The sequence below is a fragment of the Halichoerus grypus genome, chromosome 8 (genome assembly GCF_964656455.1).
Source record: "Halichoerus grypus chromosome 8, mHalGry1.hap1.1, whole genome shotgun sequence".
Classification (NCBI taxonomy): domain Eukaryota; kingdom Metazoa; phylum Chordata; class Mammalia; order Carnivora; family Phocidae; genus Halichoerus; species Halichoerus grypus.
This window is the reverse complement of record NC_135719.1, coordinates 90,787,015-90,808,808: the sequence shown is the minus strand read 5'-3', so window position 1 is coordinate 90,808,808 and position 21,794 is coordinate 90,787,015. Positions and strand designations below refer to the sequence as shown.

At 45.3% G+C, this 21,794-nt stretch overlaps 1 long non-coding RNA gene across 1 annotated transcript in view; it reads left to right on the top strand.

Annotated features, from left to right (window-relative positions):
* The first annotated feature begins 9,284 nt into the window (after positions 1–9,284).
* The window catches only part of LOC118539044 (uncharacterized), a 123,629-nt gene continuing 111,119 nt past the window's right edge, over positions 9,285–21,794 (top strand). Inside the window, exons 1-2 of the long non-coding RNA XR_013440663.1 lie at positions 9,285–9,616; positions 12,151–12,249. This is a non-coding gene — a long non-coding RNA (uncharacterized LOC118539044). The remainder of the gene's footprint in view (positions 9,617–12,150; positions 12,250–21,794) is intronic.

Genomic DNA, 21,794 nt, shown 5'->3' with positions numbered 1-21,794 from the left:
GAGCAGCTTTATTTTCTTTCCCTGGAGGAGCCTTTCTGTCTTCCTGGAATGTATATTGGAGTCCTACACATAAGGTATTGGGAGTTTTTAAGCAAAACACTGTCTGCCGAGCAGTGTAAATGCCATTCCACATCACCATTTCAAACACGTCGGTAAATGACGTTGCTCACCAGTACTCCTCTGCAAGGTGGAGTTTTGCTTTGAAAATACTCCGAGAAGAGGATGAGAGGATAGTTGACATGTGGGTTCTAAACAGAAACATTTTCATTTTTTGTTAATATTGCTTTAGCTTTCCCCACTGCCACTAAATAGACACAGAACCAATAGTAAAAGAATACTGGAGGAAGGGAGGCTAAACTATTAGCCTATTCAGGGTACAGGCATGTTTTGACCTGAATGAATGAATGAATGATGACTTGGAATAAACATCACTGTTGTCAGCTATTCCAGCACCAAACCTAGAGGGGAAAACATCTCTAGCCTTTGAATGAAGGTGGCAAAATTGTATATGTGTGTGTGGAGGGAGGGGAAAATAGATCTCTATGTAAAATAGTTTTTCTCTCTTTAAAAAAAAAAAACTTGGAAACTCTGCTTGCTTTTGATTTAGTTTGGTCCTTTATATCTACCTGCGCTCATATTACCTACCTACTTTTCTTTCTTTCTTTCTTTCTTTCTTTCTTTCTTTCTTTCTTTCTTTCTTTCAATTTGAGAGAGAGAGAGGGAGGGAGAGTGAATGGGGGAGGGGCAGAGGGAGAGAATTTTCAAGCAGACTCCCGGCTGAGCGCGGAGCCCCACATGGGGTACGACCCCATGACCTGTGAGATCATGACCTGAGCCCAAACCAAGAGTCAGATGCCCCACCAGCTGAGTCACCCAGGTGCCCCCTCTTAAAAGTGCCGTGAAATCAACATTTGGAGGAACCTAATTCTTCACAAACACAGATTCTCTACCGGAACTGTCACTTTTGTCTTTAGGTGAAAGCAAATGTTATTTCAGGTGGTCACAGTCCTAGGAAAATGATTAAGGCCTGCTGTCTCTTTATTCAAGCATCTGGCTCCTTAACACCATAAATTAAAGCATGCCTTGAAGCACAGGTTATGATAAACACAAGGATTTTTGACATCGGGACAAACAATCCTGTTCCTACATGTTCCACATAATTGGACAGCAGACAATACTCCTTTTCTTCCTTCTGATCCTCTGTATTGCTGCGGAAATCTGAGCAAAATTGTGATAATTGTTATGATTGTGCACTTAACATTCCGAGCTCAGCCAGGATGAGGAAAGAGTAGCAAGCTCTTTGTGGTTTTCACCAAATCTGGTAAAACTTGGGCTCGATGGTGGCCAGTTTTAGCCATTGGTACCAGGTGCCATGAGGTTCAGTTTTTTGAAAAAACACACGTTTACCAATGAACTCCTTCTACATTGCCAAATTTCAAGGAACTGTATCATCTGCATTTGTTGCAAGGGGCCTTATCCATGCTCTTTGGGCTCCATTATGTGTGGTGTTCTCACCAGAACAGCCCAGTGCTCATGAGAAGAGGCTACAAGGCAAAAGACACTAACTGTGGTTTGACGGGCTGTTTCTCCCTGCCCCCTGCCTAAAGCTCTGTCCAGGACCAATGATGTAATTTGTGGGGCTCATTGCAAAATGAAAAGGCAGGGTCCCTTTTTGAAAATGTATTAAGAATTTTAAAGCAGTAACAGCAAAGCAATAAACCAAGCATGGGACCCTTTTAAGCAAGGGGCTCTGCGTGACTCACTGGTCGCAGGCCCGTGAAGAAGCTGGCTCAGCTCTGCTCTGACTTTCCTAAATAAGTAGATGGGATAAGAAGGGAAGGACCGTCATCCTCCCTGACACAGTTGACAGCATGTGCCAAATTCTCGCAGGGAAGAGGTGATGTTCCGTTGAGGGCCCCGGGATCCACTCCTCCTGCCCTAGGTGGAGAGGAGACAGAGAAGCCCGAGTGAATGACGGGGACCCCTTCGAAATCCTTCTGATCCTCCCGTGTATAAACTTGGAAGCCCTTATCCGGGAGAGACTCTAATTCTCAGATGCCACACTTTTCTTCATTAGTCTCCACAAATTGAGAATCGTGGCTTTACCACTTAAAAATGATTATGACCCGGGGCTGGCAGTGGTGGGTCATCTCTGAGACTCAGTTTCCTTGTTTGTGAAATGGAGAGAATACCTCATGGGGCGTTTGTGAGGAGTAAATTAAACACCAGATGTAAAGTGGCGCTCGCTCGGTAGTACAAGTTCCGGGCACACGGTCAACTCTCAATAAATGGGGTTATTATCACTATTATTATGGTAGCCCCTTGCTTTTGGGAAAGTGTGTGTAGGAGAGAAAAGCGCTCTTTGTGTACTACCCACTCAGGCCCCGGGTGACAACTCGGTTGAAGGCTCTTGCTACCCGGGTAGGCCTTCTCTGACTCTTTTTTTCCCCAGCTTCCTCCAGCTTAACTCTTTTCAAATGTAGAATCCTTTGAATATGATGAAAGTCCACAGGCTAACAAAGCCGCTGCTGCCAGCAAGGTCGCCCAAGGAGAGGCAGTCGTGTCCTCTGGGCATGCAGAACCACGTGCATTCAATGCAGACCCTCTGGAGCCTTGCTGGCTGAGCCGAACCCCCCCCCCCCCCCCCCCCCCGCAGATTCCCTCCTCAGGCCTCTTCCCAAGCCAGGCCGGGGGAGTCTCAGAAACTCCTGATTCAGCTTGGAGGGGTCATCTAGATCCACTTGAGGCTTTGTCGGGGACATCAGACCCTTTCTCACAGATCCTCTTCTGGTCGGAGCACAAGCTAGCTCTTTCCGAGGGAGGATGGTGTCCGTGTAGTCATCTTGCCTCAGAGGACGGGGGTGGGCAGGGAGTCACTGGCCTGAGTCGGGTCAATGCCGCATTCTAGAGCAGTGGGCTGACTCTGAAGCCTTTCCGAGGTCCACACTTGCTCCCTCAGGACTGAGAGAATCTCTTAGACCCCGCGCGCCTCCCCTCCCCCACCCCTCAGACTTCCCCTGGGGGAGGGGTGGCTCTTGGTGGGATCTGACTTCTCCGCCTCCACAGCCTTCAGGATGCAGTCCTTCTCAACGGGGGAAGCGCTTTATTTCGGCAACTGGAGTGTGGTTTGACATTATTTGCCCCTTTGCTCTAGTCCTTCGGAGCCAATGGGCTGAGTACAGACTTAGTTGCAGGATCTCTGGCCAGAGCGGCTTTGTCAGAACAGAAAGGAAACTAGCATTTGTCAAGCACCTTCTGGGTTCCTGGCGCTGTACTAGGGTTGCCATTATTTCTTCTCAGGAGGTGGAAATTATTATCTCAGTTTTCTGTCAGTGAGGGAACTGAGGCTGTTTCAGGCTGTTACCCAAATGCACATCGCTGGTAAGAGGTAGAAGCAGCACTGAAATCCAGTCCTGGCTTACGTTTCTCTCAGCTCCGGTTTGTTGCCCCCGCAGACTGGCATCCTCAAATAGGAACATCCATCCTCACGTGTGGGCACGAGGCTGGTGTCCGGTCAACTCTCAATAAATGGGGTTATTATCACTGCAAGGCTCCAGAGGGTCTGCATTGAATGCACGTGGTTCTGCATGCCCAGAGGACACGACTGCCTCTCCTTGGGCGACCTTGCTGGCAGCAGCACGAGGCTGCCCAGGCAGACACGTGTTGTGTACGCGCGGGAAGGGCCGAGCTTGGTGGGTGTCTGCTCTAGTGACATGGGCGGTGTCAGGAGGGCACAGAAGTCCCCAGAGGGCTGTCTGCTGGCAGTTGGCTCTCGCTGGAAGACAGAGTGAACGGGGGGCCCAGAGAGCCTTGGGTACTGCCTACAGGTATAGTTTCTGCCATGAGTAGCTATAAGAAGAGAAGCAACTGGAAGTAAATAGCAGGATAATCCACCACAGTTTATAAGTGGTAGGAAGAGGTCCATAGAACCCTGTTGCACATGGACTCAGGAAAGATACAAAAACCAGCTCTTTCAAAATGTGGACGAAGGTGCTGAGCCAGATACCCCACTGACCTCTCGGGCAACATTGCCTTTGAGGCATCCTCGTTAATAGGGCTGGGACTTGTTGGTAGCGATTCCTTGGGCAGCTTGGCATGACAGCAGGTAGGTGTCACAGAAGACCTGGCCAGGCCACCATGGAACAAGGTTCGCTCTGCTTTAGAAGAAAGCTCCTACTAAGACCCACTCCAGACCCCCCCCCCCTCCCCGCCCATTTATGCGAGTGGTGGCCTCCGGCTCCTGATACCTCCCAGGGTGGGAAGGGTTGGACTGGGGAACTGACAGGGTTGTAAGAGGAAGTCCCTAGCCCTTAGCAGCTGGGAGCTATAAGCAACGCAGACTAACACTTCCATTTTAGCTGTTCTGTGGTCATCCCAGGGCAGGGATGAGCCTGGTAGAGGGTGGGAGCATCAGTGGGACTTAAGGGTGACGGATATTTATCCCTGACCTCCTTGATGATGACAGTCCCCCCCCCCCCCGTTATACACACTCATAATACAAGGAAAATGGTATCACAATTTGTTATTTCACATATATTTGTGTGATTATTTGAGTGATGTATCCTCCGGTCCATCTGTTTTTGCTCATCATTAATTCCCAATGCTTAGTACATTGCCCGCCATGTACAGCAAGTGTTCAGGTAAATATTTCTTCAGTGAATGAATTAATGAAAAGAAGTTTTAGAAGTATAGATGGGAAGAAAGTGCTTCAGAAATTGTTTAGCACTGCCTTTTTCGGTTCTGCTGATTAAATACATGACAGATACCATAATTATTGGAGTTCCAGATAAGAATCCAGAAAATGCTATTTTTTTGCAGTGTCGTAGGAAGACAACCTTTGTTCCTCTTCACTGGTTGGTGATACGCTTGTCTGAATGAAATGAGACATGGGGGCAGTCAATTTGCCCTTTTGCCCTGGCTCTGGACTTATCGGCTACAGGTTCCGCATTAGAGGCAGGAGAGTTATCAGGGAAAATCAAAAGAAGTAAAATAGATCTTCAGGCTTTGCATAGGGATTCAAGGTCAAGGCAAACTTTGGGAGGTTGAAAGTAGGAGGATTTGGAGGTTGTCTGTGTGGTTTGAGGAGATCTGAAAGGCTAGCTTGACCAGAACACCCCTTTTTATTAGCCTAATTGGAGGTTCACACATATCTGTGCTTATGAGCATAGAATTTAAGAATTTGGGTTAAGATCTGACTCTTGAGGAAGTACAGTAGTATAAACATTTTCCCGGGTGAGGTGGGCATGAAGTGTGAGCACCCTTGAAGCATGGAAGCATGAATTATTTTGCTAAGTTAGCCAGTTCTTCCTGACTGAGCTGAGGTCTTCCAAGGGCCAGAAGGAAAGTGATAGGCAAAGCTGAAGGGAGATTGGACTGTGGGGAGTTTTGAGGCTGGTGGGAGTTGGGAGGAGAGGTTTTGAGGAGGGTGGTCTCATGGAACATTCCCGTGGGGTGAAGTAGGCACTTGGCAGAGAAATATTGCCAGGGTCCAGGCAAGTACCTGCATACACCCAAGCTGGATATTTTGAAGGGGAGTTTAATAAAGAGTCTATTACAAATGTGTGATTAGGGTATAGGTAAATCAAACCAGGGACAGTACAGTACCTTGGGACAAGCACTAATAAGGAGCCCACGGCTCCACTCCTGGGCTGATGGAACAAGGGGAGAGATCACTTATTGGACCCTGGAAAGGTAGCTGTAGGAGAGACCACTTATAAACTGTGGTGGATTAAATGGAATTAAAGTCTAAAATTCTTTGATACTCCTTTCATCAGGAGTGGGGTCTGTGTTCTCCTCCCTTGAATCAGAGGGGCCTCTGTGATTGCTTTGACCAAGAACATAGCAGAAGTGATGTCATGCCAGTTTCTAGGCCCAGGCCTTAACAGATTGGCAGCTTCCATTTCTGTGCTCTCGGGCCACTCACTGCGCTGGGAGGAAGTCTAACAGCCCCAAGGAGAGGCCTACCTGGAGAACTGAAGGTCTCTGTTAGCAGCCCTGATTAGGTTCACCCAAATGATAACCAGCACCAACTTGTCAGCCATCTTGGAAGTGGATTCTCTAGCCCCAGTCAAGCTGCCCCAGCTTATGCCACATGGAACAGAGTTGAGTCACCTCTCTGAGCCCTGTCCAAATTATAGGTTCATCATTAAAATAAGTGGTTGTTAATTGTTTTTGGTTACTAAGTGTTTGAGGTAGATTGTTACCTACCAGTGGATACAGGAATATATATGTTATGGTCTCAGGAGAGAGACTCAGATAACTCAAGGGAACCTGGCAGGACAACCACTCTGGCCTCTCTCACCTGCTGCCTACTTATTTACTGCCAGTGACCTCCACTGGATGAACCTAATGAAAGCCAGAGGACAAGGAATCTATTGATATTGTCCTTCTAGGTCAGTACCCTGGGAGAAGTGTGAATGGGGGGAGGGACAAATGGAAAACTGGCACCAGGCAATTTGAAGTCGATCTCATGGTGTTGATCCCATTTGATAAAACTCAATTGCCCAACACAGCAGGACACAAACCTTGAAAGACAAAGGCCAGTGTCAGTTTTGGAAGGTAGCCAGGTAGATAATCAATAAGCCAGAAAGGAGAAAAATTTGCCTAAGACTTTAGGCCCTAAATTGTGGCAACGCCCTATGAATGTTGGCCCATCGGGATCAAGGCTGTGGCTGAGCAACTCACTCCCTAATTTCCTGAATGGCCACCTGAGGGGAGCCCTGGGGAGCCAGCGGAGGAACTGGATTTGCCTTTGTGTCCCATAAAATTCCAGAGAAATTGGAATCATCTGTCTAAGGAAGAGAGAGCTACCTTCCTGGACTTGGAAGCCCCAGAAAGGTGGGGGTGACCTGGGCATAATCAAGACTGGTATGACCTTGCTAGTCAGAAGCAGGTGGCCATGAACCCATCCCCGGAGCAGTGTGCAGAGAGGGAGGAGCCTTCTCCGATATGCCTTTTAGGAGGGAGGAGGGCTACTCCCTGGGCTTCGGGGCCAGCTCCCAAACCAGCGTGGCGCTGGCCAATGTCTAGGAGGAAATTTGCAAAACCAAGTGAGTGGAAGCTTTGGGGAATTGCTCTAGCTGAGAGGGAGGTGGTCGAATGTGATGATTAGAGCTGGGGCTCAGGAGTCTAGCTACCTCGATTCAAATTCTGACTCTGCCTCTTGCCCGCTGTAGAACCCTGTGTAACTCCTCCATGACTCAGTGTTCACGTCAGTAAGATGGAGACACTAGCACGTAGGCTGTGCAGCCGCTTCTGGGAGGGATAGAAGAGCTCGGGCCCCACACTCTGGGAAACTGTAGGATGGGGGCGTTTAAGAGCACAGGCTGTGGAGCAAGGTGGCCAGATGTGAATCCTGACTCCCCCACTGACAATAGGCGCGAGGTGGGTCGAGTTATTGAATTTCTCCGTCGTGGTGTCCTGTTTTATGGGGGTAATGACGGCCCCTCCTTTATTCGGCTGTCACGAGGACTAATGAGTTAATCGGGGTGAAGGGCTCGGAGGGGGTAGTTGAGCTGCACCTAGCCAGCAGTCCCTCAGCTGTGCTGACCATGTTGGCTGCTCCGTCCCCACGCGAGTGCACATCTGGGGACTGCAGTAGTAACCCAACATCAGTATTCGCATCCGGCTGGGAGCACAAGCTGGGGGGAGCAACCCACGAGAGCTCAGTTCAGATTTATCAGGACCTATGGCCCTGCCTATGGGTGGGTGGCCCCGTGGGTGGTTGAGCTGTCTGTTTCCTCAGGTTGTGCTCACACTGGCCTCTTTGCTCTGTTCCGGTCTTAGCTTCTAGGCTTTCCCCAGCGGCATTGTGAGACCTGGCTGGGCGGAACAGGGCTGCCACGGCCAGTGTGGGGTGACTGATGGCTCACGGGGAGCTGGGCTTCCCTTCTGCCCTGGGGCCTGCTTGTGGAGAAAAAGCCAATGAAAAATGGTCGCAATAAAGAAGACTGTGCCTGGTAGACAATGCTTCTTTGTTTCCAGGTAAATGATATGGCTTCGGCCTCCGACCAAGGCGTCTGGAATTGGAGCAAGCTGGTTCTGTTTCCAGCTTCTGGAACCCACTTGTGATATTGCTACCCTCCTGTGCCTCCAGGATAGCCTTCTTTAAGATCCTGCCTTTTAAAGGCCTCCTCACAATTCGCCTGTTCCCGTGTGGCTTGCTTTGACAGACGGACACAGGGGCGGGATGTGGCTGAGCCCCACAGCAGCTACTGGTAAATATTCCAGAGCGCCACCAGGCAGGAGGGAAAACTCAGTCACGGCCTATACTGGCAGGCCCCGGGAAGTCACATTAGTAGTGAACCTCTTGGGGCCTCTTTTTGCAAAATGAAGGTAATATTAAATGACTTTGGGAAGTATCCTGAGGCTAATGAAATCCTTGGAGAAAGAGCTAAAGAATATCAGGTGGTGGTATTTATGGTGTTGACAGAACAGTAATGCTCATTAGATCCTCTGATTTTAAGGCCTGTGGGGCGGTCATCCTCAGGTGGAAGGCTCTTCCCGCCGTGACTCCTCCCTCCCTCCCATCCCAGTCCTTCTCAGAAGATGAGGAAGATTCTCGGGAATGGTTGCCCCTTGGCCTGGCAGAGGGGCAGGAATTCTGGGAAGAGAGCCATTCCAGGAGCCTGGCCTGCCCCTGAGCTACAGTGAGGTGAGTCCTCTGAGAGCCCAAAGATCTGCTGCCCTCATCCTCCTCACCCAGGCTGAGCTGGGAAAGCCGCAACCCACATATCATGCCTTGTTTCTTGGCTCTGCCCTTTCCGTTAAAGTACCGTGCCTCCTGAGAGGACAGGATGGAGGTCCCAGTCTCCATCTCCCGTACCGTGGGAGGGGAGAGGTGGTACAAAGTACAGCAGATACGCTGACCCTTTCCGACACCCACCAGAAGAGTGTGGCTGCAACGTAAAGCCATCCTGTTCAACTGCAGTTTCTGCAGGTAAAGTTTCCAGTCAGCCACCAGAGGGTGCCCACAGAGCTCTCTGAAAATGACCCAAACCCGAAGAACGAGGGGAGAAAGACGATTTCCAGGGCCTGTGAGACCCAGACAAAATATAGCTGGCCCCCAGCTGATGCGACCAGATGCACAGGGCAGCTAAGGAGACCGGAGTTTGCCTGCGAAGGAGAGCCAGGGTGGGAGCGATAGAAATCACCGGAATGGTAGCTAAACAAGCTGCTTCTTGATTTTCAATTGGCAACTGCCATCGCACTTTGAGGATTGGCTCAGCGCACATTTTCATTCCTTGGCAAAACTTCCTTCCCCACCCTTTCTCCCCATCCTCGTGTACAAAGGAAATGCAAATGCATGTAAATATTAGCCTAAGCCACAGGCTTCTGGAAGGTAAGGCGGCTGTCCCTGCTGCTGCAGCGGCTTTAAAAAAAATCCTATAATGCAAGTGAAAGGACAGATTTTCTGAGCCCCTGCTCCTGCACCAGGGTGAGGCCTCTGAAAGGAATGGCGAAGCCATGGTTCTCTGAAGAGAAGGCCTTGTGTGGAGCGTGCCTGGGATGAGAGGAGCGGAGGGACAGCTCCTCTGCTCTCCCCAGCGGGGCCTGGCAAGCAGCCTGGGTCTGGCAGCCCTGCGTCTCCAGGGCCTGGCACGGTGACTGACACACAGTAGGTGCCTGTGGACGTTTGCTGAACGAGCGAGCGAATGAATGCGGAGTAAGCGGGCGTGGGTGGTTCAAGGCCTGCGCTGGCTGGGAGCGTTCACCGGGGTGAGGGGAGAATTGGGAAAGGGGTGGGAGTTGGGGCAGGGGAGGGCAGCAGGGTAGCTTTCCAGGGAGGAGAGGTCCTGTGTTCTGGTTTGCCTCTACCTCAGGCCTTTTCTGTGGACGTCCAAGATTCCAGAACAAAATGTTTGACTTTGTTCCGATGCTAGTTAAACTACCCAGTGGACCCATTCCTTCGTAAGGTCTACTCATTTACAGTGATGGAGCAGCGGTGGGGACCCTGGCAGTTACCCTGTGTCCCCACTTAGGGGACCCCCAGTCTCCTTTAGCCATTCCTTGGTGAACAGGGGATGTAAATGTTGGAGAAAGCCAGCATATTACTATTACTGAACAGGGCTTTGGCTCTCTGGAAACCCAGCTAGTGTGGAAATGGGCTTAGGCACTGGCTGCTGGGTAATTGGGCCATGGATCCCCCCGGAAAAGTGCAGGCAATATATGTGTGTGTATATATATATAGTGTGTGTGTGTGTGTGTGTTTGTAAGCATGAGAATTGTTGCAATAATGCCTTGCCCTGATGTAACAAATTACTGCAACTGGGTGGCTTGAAAGAACAGAAATGTATTCTCTCACAGTTCTGGAGGCCAGAAGTCTGAAATTAAGGTGTCAGCAGCATTGGTTTCTGCTGGAGGCTCTGGGGGAGAATCTGTTCCATGCTTCTCTCCTACCTTCCGGTGGCTGTCAATAATTCTTGGCATTCCTTTACTTGTAGATACATTGCTTCAATCTCTGCCCTTGTCTTCACATATTCGTTGGTCTCTACGGTTCTGTTTCTGTGTCTTATAAGAATACTTGTCATGGGATTTAGGGCTCACCCTAATCCAGGATGATCTCATCTAAAGACCTTTACCTTAATTACATCTGCAAAGGCCAAATAAGATTACATTCTGAGGTTCTGGATGGATAGATCTTTTGGGAGAACACTGTTTAGCCCAGTACAAACAAGATACAAATGTGTTTATTGCTGGATTATTCCCCTGGTGGACCACCCATGTGCTTAAACAAACAGGGATACTGAGAGCCAGAGAGATTGATTTTGTTTTTGAAAGAATTTGATATTCCAAAAAAAAAAAAAAAAAAAAAATGAAGTCCTTGTGGAAAAAATATGATTTAGGATTGTTTTAAATTCTAATTTCATATTGAAATGGGAGAGAGAAATCATACTTTCACTGCCTGGGGTCTCTAAAGATGTTAATCAAGGTAAATAGTGAATTATACATAGGTCAGTATGCTGAGAAGGTAGAATGTGAGAGTGTTGTTGTTGTTGTTGGTGGTGGTGGTTTTATTCAGTTTGGTGTCTTGCAGTTATTGAGGCCACTAGTGACCTTAGCAGGAGCAACCACCATATTGTTACCATCAGTGGGTTGGAGTTGAGGATTGAATGGAGGTGAGGAGACTGTTAGTATGGATATCTTTTTGCCAGGAGCTTGACTGTGAAGTGAGGGAGAAGATTTAGTGGTCTCTGAGATGTGGTCTGTGACCTTAGAAGGTTAATTAATAATCTTCTATTTGTGCTTGCTACAATTAGCTTGAACTGCTTCCAGAACTTCTTAGGGATGGTATCCACTGGTGACGTCTCTTGAACAGTGCAAACAGAAGTTGCTAGCCAGGCCCAAAGCTCCCCCCCAGGTGCCTTTGTGTCCTGGGTAGAGTAGCACTGCAGCCCCGAATTCAACAGCGTGACAGAACCTCAGCGCCACGCCAGTGTCCTCTCTGTCCTTTGTACAGCTGTTTCCCCTTCTTCTTCTTCCATCACCTGCTCATCTTTTCAAGCTCAGCTGGAATAGTCCCTGTTTGTTCTACCCTTCCCCCACGAAGTTGCTCAGTCTTTAGAACCCCCATAGCACCCTTAAATTATGGACATAGCATTTATCATGGTACTATGGAATTCCTCAATTTTCTGCTCTTCCATGACATCATTGAGATCAGGATCAGGATCCCTGTCTTTCCTTTTCCCAGTCCTCAGCTCCTCACACAGTATTGGGTGTTTAGTATGAGTTCAGTAAATGTTTATTGAATAAATGAGTTTGTAGTTAATACATTACCATTCAAACAGTAAGTATGTGTGGGGGAGGACACTGTTGGATGTCTGGCAAAGGAATCCAGCCAGGAGAGAGAAAGAGAGGGAAATGGGGCACTAGTTAACAGCATCCATTATCCACTTCTGTTACTACTTGAATCCAGGTTTTGTGCAGGTATGTGTGTTCTTCCAAGCAGCCATGTGCCTTAGAGGAAACTCACCCTTCCCCAGCCTCATTGGGTGGGTCTGTTTGGACTGCAGGTAATCACATTCCTGTTGCCAGAGGTTGACTCAGGAATGGGCATTATACCCAATTCTGGCCAACGAGACATGGGAGACTTCTGAGAAATGTTTTCTTGCTCCTAAGAGAACAAAAGAGATGTTGTCTCTTCTTTCTCAGGGTGTTGTCATGTCTGGAGGGGAGACCTGGCATTAATGAAGCCATCTTGCCATCAGCTTGAGATGGAGCAGATGCCCGAGGATGCAGAGCAGAAAGATGGTAAGACCCTGGATCTGTAATCACATGGCTGGGCCACTGAAACTGCCTACCCAACCCTCTGTCCCTTAAGAATTACAGTTATTGCAATGAATGCATTTCCTTATTGTTTAAAGATGCTTGAATCTGTTTTTATGACTTGAAGCCAAAAACATCCTAACTGAAACAACTTGCCATATAATAAATATTCATCAAATATAACTCGATTTTAAAGTGATGGCCTTAGAAACAAAAGAGCATGTTCCCCAAGACTCTGTCATGCACTAGGATTTGGAAAAGTAAAATATGATATTCCTGTGATTTTCTCCTTATAGGCCCAACGTTATTCCATTTATTTGCCTCTGCCACTCAGCTGGTAGAAGCCAAATTTCTTTTTCTGGAAGATTAAGAAAAAAATTGGTCATGAGCTATCTGAGGGAAAGTAAACAAAGTTATAAGACACAGAGAAGCAACCTCATTGCTTTGGGGAGATAGATAAGTAAAGCTTTAAAAACTGTAGTACAATTAATTTTAGTTAAGTTCCAAAACATTAAAATAGGGTACCACTGGCTCATGAATAGAGAAATTGAAACAAAATCAATGTCAAGAAGGAGACCCCAAAACATACAGGGATTTAGCAAATAATAAAGGTCTCATTTCAAATCAGTGGGGAAAACTAGATGTTTTATCAGTGGTGTTTGGACAACATGGTAGCCAGCTATCACAATGAATACATAAATAAAATTGGAGCCATAGCTCATACTTTACCAAAGAAATTCCAAATGGGTCAAATATTTTAAATATAAAAATGTGAAACCATAAAAATACGAAAAGACATATGGACTCTTTTTTTTTTGTTGTAATTTATGACCAAAGAAAACCTTTTAAGATATGACACAAATTATAGCAGTTATAAAATAAAAGATTGAAACATTCAACCATGTTTTTAATAATGTGCATGCAAAAAACAAAAACCAAAAGGGGAGTCAAAAGTCATTAGACAAATTGGGAAACATATTTGCAATTCATTGCTACATAATCCTTAGGAAAAAGACCAATAACGCAATGCAAAAGTGGGTGAAGGATATTGGGTGAGGTGACTTGGATTGGCAATTCGGCAGTCTCTATCAAAATTACAAATATATATAATCTTTGATTCAGTGATTTTACTTATAGGAATTATTTATAATCTATTACTAGCAATTCTATTAAATTACAACATACTCCTAGATGTGGAAATCACTTGTTGAACAAGGTTATTCATTGCAGCATTTTTTGTAGTATCAAAAAAAAGGAAATAATGGAAATGATCACTAATGGGAGAGTGGTTAGACAAATGGTACTATGTTAACATAATGGATTACTACGCATCATGGAGAAAGATTGAGGAGCTCTTTGTGTACTGGTGTGGAGTGACCTCTGGTATATATTAAGTAAAAAAAGTAAGGAATGTAACAGAATAGTGGATTGCCATTTGTGTAAATAAAAGATGGTGAGAGGTGGGGTGTCTGGATGGCGCAGTCGGTTGGGGGAGTCTTGATTTCCACTGGGGTCCTGATGGGGTCATGGGGTTGTGATCTCAGGGTCATGGGATCGAGCCCGATATTGGGCTCCATGCTCAGCACGGAGTCTGCTTGAGATTCTCTCTCTCTCTAGTCTCCTTCCCCCCAAATCGATCAATCAATTCTATCTTTAAAAAAAAAAAAAAAGATGGTGAGAGGTGCCTTGCACAAATTTACTTGTATATTTCTGCAAGGAAACATAGGAAATCAGTGACCCTGATGCCTCTAGAGGGGAACTGGAGGGCTGGAGCATGTGTCGGGGAGGGAGACTTCACTGTGTAAAATTGTATGCCTTTGACTTATGAACTACATGAATGGATTTCCTATTCCAATTCCAAAACAAATAAATTACACTTAAAAAGGTATTTGAAAAGCAAAGAGGAGAAATAGAAAAACCCTCAATGCTTTCAAAATGAAAACTGAAAATGAGGAACTGTAAATCTAATTTAATAAATGCAGGACACCTGTATCCAGCATCTCCACCTTCTTCAGCTCTCTACCAACCTCACATAGGCTGGGGCTTGATTTGCCAGCCCTAAGCCCCCTCCCTTACCGCTTCCCATTCCTCCTGCCCCAAGGTCAAACTCTCTGCTGGGGATTCACCTCTATGCTTCTGTCTTCGTCATACCCAGGGCAGAGCACTAAGCTGAGAGCATCCTACTTTCCTCTGCTGGGTACAAGTGATGGGTACAATTGTCTGTCTGAAGGGTGGGCGAGTAGTTGAGACACTTAATTTTGGAAAATGAGACTAAGGCAGAAGAAAATGAAAGCAAGTCAAGGTAGGTTTTCACCCGTAGAGAACTGTAACAGGGTGGGTGAGAGGAAATGATAATAAACCGTAGAAAGGGGACCCACCTACTTGCCACACTTTGGCTGAACTTTTCTCTTCCCAGAGTTCTGTAGTTGATGCCTTATTAACATCAGAGGGGATTTGATGACTTGTCGTATTCAGTCCTGACTATTGAAATGAAAAGTATGGAAAATGAAAGTCAATTGCATTCTTTAATTTTAGTCATCCCATTCCTGGAGCATATTGAATACTACTTTGGGTTCTTTCATTGTTCAGGTTATTAATAACAAAGAACCAAAGTATTTCACATTCCTAAAGAGTCTTTCATCTCAAAGGAGCCAATGTAATTCACTAATTCAGTTACCTGAACTACATTTGGTAATTATTTGAGGATCACTTCACCCAGGGGTGAATTTCAACGAGTTGTGTGACACAGCCAACAGTCACTTCATTCTCCAGTCAGTGCAAAAGAAAAATGAATAGCTAATGGGGATGTCCTCCTGAAGGATTTGCCCAGTGAAAACTTCAGGGAGATGGATGCTGAAAAAATGTAATTAACTGCCCGAAATTAGTACCTCTACTCTTACTCAAGGTTTCCTGACCTCTTTACTAGAGTCAGGGTGGAGAGGTGTCTTATCTCAGAATGGGGCTCTCTAGCAGCTAAGAGACCTGTGAACAGCAGTCACTCCATTGCTATATTTTTTTGGTAAATGGTATTATTTGATAAATGGTATATAAATGGTTATAAATGGTATTGTATTTTTAATTTGTGTCCACAAAGTCACTGTAAGAATATAGAAATGCAATTCATTTTTCTATTGTTACAATTGATTTTTGTATGTTGATCTTGTATCTGTGATGTAGTTGAACCTACTAGTTTGAGGAATGTTTTTTTCAGATTCCTTGGGATTTCTATGTAGACCATGATGGCATCTGCAAATAGGGACATTTTTAGTTCTTACTTTCTTATCTGTATGCCTCTATTTTCTTTTCTTGCCTTATTGAGCTGGCTAGATCACAGGAATAGCAGTGATGAGAGCAGACAGCTTTGCAGACCTCTTTACCTTGTACCTGATCTTTTATTTTATTTTATTTTATTTATTTATTCGACAGAGAGAGAGAGAGAGAGAGAGCGAGCCAGAGAACACAAGGGGGGGGGGGGAATGGCAGAGGGAAAGAGAGAAGCAGGCTCCATGCTGGGCTTGATCCCAAGACCCTGGGATCATGACCTGAGCCGAAGGCAGACGCTTAACAGACTAAGCCACCCAGGCGCCCCACCTTGTGCACGATCTTAGGGGAAAAACATTCAGTCTTTTACAATTTATTAGCTATGGGATTTTTCATTGATGTTCTTTATCAAATTGAGTAAGTTTCCTGCTATTCCTAGTTTTCTGAGAGTTTTTAAAATCACGAATAGGTGTTGAGTTTTTATCAAATGTTCATTCTGCCTCAATTGATACAGTCCCAAGGGATTTTTTCTCTTTATTAATGTGGGTGACTATATGGATTGATTTTTGAACATTAAACCAGACTTGTATCTGTGACTAGCAGTTATTCCAATACTACTTATTTTAAAGTTCATTTATAAGAAATAGTGTCTCAGTTATTTGACCCTATAATGGGGGTGGGGGGAGAAGAGAGGTTAAGTAGCTGGAGCCAAAGGCATGTGGCTTGATCCACTTTACTGAATCCAGTAAGACTTCTTTTTCTCTTCCATCTACTCTCTACTATTACCCAGAGGTCGGGAAATCGCTGCCGGTAGGGACACCTGCCCATTACCCTTGAGGCTGGTCATTGGAGAGTGTAACATGGAGTCTGGCTACTGTGAAAGCTTGTGTTTGTGGGAGCATGTTCATCAGTCACTGCTGTCCCAGAAAGAATGATCTCCGCTTCTCTTCTGTACGCCAGATAGCACGTTAGTACATTTTAATGGCAGAAGGTAAATCATATCTAAAATCCTAGCAGAAAAGGAGTCAGGAAGATATGGTTTTAAGTCTTCCAACCCCTGTGATCCAGAGAGGAGTATAGAAAAGAGGCAGAAATACATGTAGAGGGCAAAGAGACAAAAGTTAGCACTCCCATCTGCTTCACTGAATCTGATAGGAAGCAGACCTTCCATCTACTCTTCTTAATTACCCTGCAAATTCTTTCTATTAAATTTTGATGTCATCTTTCCTCTTATTTCCCTCATCATCATTCAAAAACCTACCCAGAAGGATGTATTTGCAAAGGTGGAGTTGGGGTGGAAAAGAAAGAGGTAAGATGCAATGCAATAGGATAGCTGCTATTTGAATGACCTATTTGAATGAAGTGTGCTTGTGTAGAGATGTTTGAGAAGATGAGAAAGAAAGAAAGGCAGACAGAAGAGTCTAGATTTTGGCAGTTTGGAGTGCTCTGAATGGGCACATATGTAGCCTGGAGATAGTGTGCAGAGTTAGCAAGAGGTAATTAAGGACAGAGCTCATGAGGCTGGGGGCTCAGCATTGGGACATGACCCCAACAAAGAGAAACAGATGGGCAATGATCATGTTCAGAGAAACAGAGCCAAGGACTTGAGTAAGACAAGCCGTGGCTTGACTGGCAAGTCAAAGTTGAAAGCAAGGCAAGGAAGGAGAATTTGGAGTCAGGGGTGGGATTCCTTCAGGGACTCTGGTGGAGCAGGTGCCAGTCCTCAGCCCTCCGCTGCTGCTTATTATTTGAGGTGGCAGAGTGTGCAGAGGAGACTTCTATAACCAATGAGCCTGGTGTGTATCACTTTTGGGGATTTGACAGACAGATGCTGATTTCCAAGATCCCAAGATCTTTGTAAGTTTAGCTCTTTCTCCAAGGCCCAGGTGAGATGTTCTGCTAAGAGATAGCATGATTAGAAGTCAAAGTTGTGTGAAAGGCCCAGGACTGCCTCCCTTCCCTTCCCTTCCCTTCCCTTCCCTTCCCTTCCCTTCCCTTCCCTTCCCTTCCCTGTTCCCTTCCCTTCCCTTCCCTGTTCCCTTCCCTGTTCCCATTCCTGTTCCCATTCCTGTTCCCTTTCGCCTTCCCAAAATCTCAGTTGGGAACTTTTTCCCATATGGAAGACTACTGAACCCTTGAATAAAGAAGTACGCTAAGTCTGATGGGTTAGAGAGGTCAGGGCTATGGGAGGTAACAAGAGCCAGTGATGGACAAAATGCCTTCCTTCTGGACACAGCTCCCTAGATTCCTCCAGTCTCTATGTAACACCTCAGAGTGCAGCTGTGCATGGCTCTCTGGCTTGTTATCCTTCAGAGGGTTAGAGGGCAGCTTGGAGGTAGCGGGGGTGACTGATTTTATTCCTGCATGGGTCAGGGCACTTTGCACTGCTCCATGGCCCCAGACTGCTCCCTTAGGCTGGTCTACAGGTGTGAGATATTGGTCTCAAGAAGCATCGAACTGGCATCATTAGATCCATTGGTGATGTTAGAAAAGTATCATCTCAGGATTAGTGGTACGCCCCAAGTGTCCTTCTCACATACAAAGGACTAAACATTTTTCCCTGCCAGTGATTTTCAAATTCTTTTGGCCTTTAAATTCTTTTTTCACCCCCTCCAAATGAAATCTTACTTGGAAACCCAATATAAAAATCAAATAGAAGAGGAACTGTTCTGATTGAATATTGGGCATTCAGATACCCATGTATTTACCCCCTTCCTCCTTTGGACTACCTCCAAAAATTTTCTAGGGCTTTAGTAAACAGAATATTAAAATCACTGTATTATGTGTTCTTTAAAGCTGGTTATACTCTTACTCAACTTCAAAGAGTAAGAAACTGAGACATGAAGGGGCTAAAGAAGTTACTTTGCCAAGGGCACGCTGTATGTTTGTATCAGTCAGGAACTGTACTTGGCTGATCTGAAAATTGATTTAAGCAACACAGAACTTTCTTTTCCTTTCCTCTAATAAGGTGTCCAGAAGTGGGCAGTGTAGGGTTGATGTGGCAGTGCCATGAGCTTTTTGGGGATCCAAGGTCTTGGCAGCTTGCCATTCTGCAATCCCTAGGGTGAATCTTCATCCCGTGCTTATAGTATGATTTCTAGAGCTCCAGCCACTTGACCCCAGCATCTGAAAGATATAGAAAGAGGAACAGAAGGGGCCTGCCATCTGAGTCATTTCCTTTAAAGGGGGCTTTCTAGAAAGCCTCGATGTCTTTTACTTACATCTCATGTAAGTCATAAACTGAAGCTGGGCATTCTGTCAGTCCTAGCAATGTGGGAGCTCTGACAGCGAGGAAGGCGAGAATCACTATTGGGTGGGTAACTTATGGTCCACCACAAATATGATACCCTTACCCTCTAAGTGAGCACGTGTCTTGGATTTTGGATTAGTTCCAACTGCAAATAACCTGCCTATTCTCCTAAACCCACAAAGTCAGCATGTTGGCACCTAAATGTATGTTTTTTCTATTCAGAAAAGGCTCAAATATCCTTTGTCTGATTCATTTGTCCTGAATTTTATTTTAGAAAATGAACTGTTCATAAAAGAACTGAATTTGTTATTTGCTCAAATTGCTTGACGCATGTCATTTTAAAAAAAAATATTGTTCACGTTTTGGATTCTCTTCAGGTGGCAGGTGGAAAGGTATAGGTTAGTCATACATGGGGGATTGGTGACCAAAAGTGGGAGCCAGATTATTCTTCAGGGTACACTAATCCCCATCCTTTGACCCTTTACCACATGAAGGTCTTCACTGATTTCTCCCTGAAGTATTACCATTCCCTGCCTGCTTTCCTGTCCACCTAATCATGGGGGACGGGGCACTGTTGGTGCACTCTGAGCCACCACTGCCTGTGGTGTGGTGTGGAGGACGAATACTGGACGTGGACTAAAAAGAATCTGGACTCAGCTCTGCCCCTTCCCAGGGGCCTCGCGGTGACCCTCAGGCAAGCCCCTTCATTCCTCCAGGCCTCAGTTCCCTCCTCAGTAAAATCTGGGGTTAGACTAGATGAGCTCTGTGGACACCTGCCAAGTCAAACATTCTGATTGTATCTCCTGCTCCCGTCCCCCTTCCCTTGCCCTCTGTTGGATTGGAATGTGACCTACAAATGCTGCCAGTCGCTGGGCAAGGGCTCTTCAAAGTCACCTGTCCCTTTTCTGCCACCAGAAAGAATTGTGATGAAAATCAGCCTGTTTTCTTGAAGTTTCACTGAAGAAGATTTGTTTTCCAGACTCTAGGAGGTTTTCTTAATGTAGGTTTCTAACTAAAATGCCTCCAGTTGTAATTCAAAGCCTGTTTGCTTTTGCCCTATTGTTTGTATGATTCTTGTCTGGTTATTCAGAGGAAAACTTCAGACAAAATAAAAATTGCAATAGGATGAAAACCATTTTCCAGGGGAAGATATAGGATCCAGATTTCTCATTGTCTATTCATGAGTTCACTTATTAGCTCATTTGGTTGACTGAGAAACCTAGGCGCCTACGTGCAAGTCACACATGGAAAATGTGGGCTTCTACCCTGACCTGGTCTATACTGTAGATGAAAGTGCCATTATGTGTCAGGCCCTGTCCCACGTGTACCACATTCTTAGTTAATCTTTACAACAGCCATATGATGTAGGCATTTATTATGGAATTTTATTGCTATAGTCTGCCCCCTCTTTAGACTAGAGGGGCTACACATTACCCCTTTCCTAATCATTTATTTACCTAATTTGGGGGGCACCTATTAGGTGCTAGACATTAGGGTTATGACCAAATAAGACAAAGGGTTTAGCTGACAGGCCTGCCAATCTGTTAATCATAGTGCTCTGACTACTCCCAAGTATATGACCCAAGCTTGGCCCATCATGAAACTTTGTGTCTTTTTTGATAGTGATTGGGCTGAGGGTTGGGAGAATGACCCAAGTAGGGACAGTTAGAGTTTTTATATGCCATATTATCTGATTCTGGTTGCTGGAAAAGACAAAGTTTCTCTTTATCCATTTGAGCCCTAGATTCAGATATATATGGTGCCTACACCACTATTATGCTTTCCAGTTTCATAAACCAATAAAATCTCTTTTTGCTTGAACCATTGGTTTGAACCATATAAACTGCCATTTTCTTTTCCAGATTTTTTTCTGGTTTAACCTAATGATTTGAACTTCTGCTGCCTGCGATTGAAAGAGTCCTGACAAATCTGGAAGTATTGTTATCTCTCATGTAGATTAAGAAAAAGAGGCTAGGAGTATTTATTTACCCAGGTCATTCAGCTATTAGGCATAGCAAGAACTAAAACCCAGGCAACTTCAAAGCCTATGTTCTTGATTACTCTGGTACCATCCCATAAAGTCAGACAAGGACTGAAGAGAAGAGATTTCTACTCAAGGAGTGGTCCACAGACAGTTGCCTACCAGCAAACTCTTTGCTACTGGTCCAAGGGGAGGTAAGAAGTAATGAACCAGAATGTAAACAAACTGTATCTCTAAGTACACTTTTTAAGTTCAGCTGACATTTTTTTTTTAATAGAAATACTTTCCTGAGAAAGTTAGCAGTATGTTGATTCAGATTCTGATGCATACTCTTTATCCCTTCTTGGGTTGGCATCAAGCTATGGACCAGTACTTGGAGGAGCACTGGTAGAGGACTGTTGGGTTTGCTGCCCAGCTGACAACCATCTTACTATCTCTGGAGACTTCCACAGAAGCTGTGTCTGTATCATGTGACCTTGTCCCCCTCTTCTGTTAGTCATAACTGATTTGTTCACGTCATTTGTTTGAGTCAAGCTGGACCAACCAGATTTTCTTGTCTAAGAATATGGAATCTTAAAAAAAGAAACAAAGGAACCAGGAGATGTTAGTTGCTGAGTTCCCAAAGTGGGTGAGCCCAGAAACTCTTGTTTTCATTTCTCTGGAGTTGGTGTGATTCTTGACTTCTGAGGAGTGGTTGTTTGATCTTACATCTTGTAAGGTTATGAATATCCTTTTGAGCAAATTCCCTTTTGTCTTAAGCTAGCCAGAGTTGGTTTCAAGAGAACTTTAATACCATTGAAAAATATAAGGAAGACCACCTGTTCATGACTCAGAATTCTATTTATAATTTCAGTTATTAGTTAGCCTATATGATACTGTCCTCCATAATTCTAGGTCTCAGTAATAGTTGGAAACATTGCTACCTGAGCTGGGGGTCCCCACTATAAAATGGAAACAAAGATGTACATAATCAATTACCCCTGGTGACTAAAGTAACTCTGATAAAGACTAAAAATCTTAATTAGAGCAAATAAATGA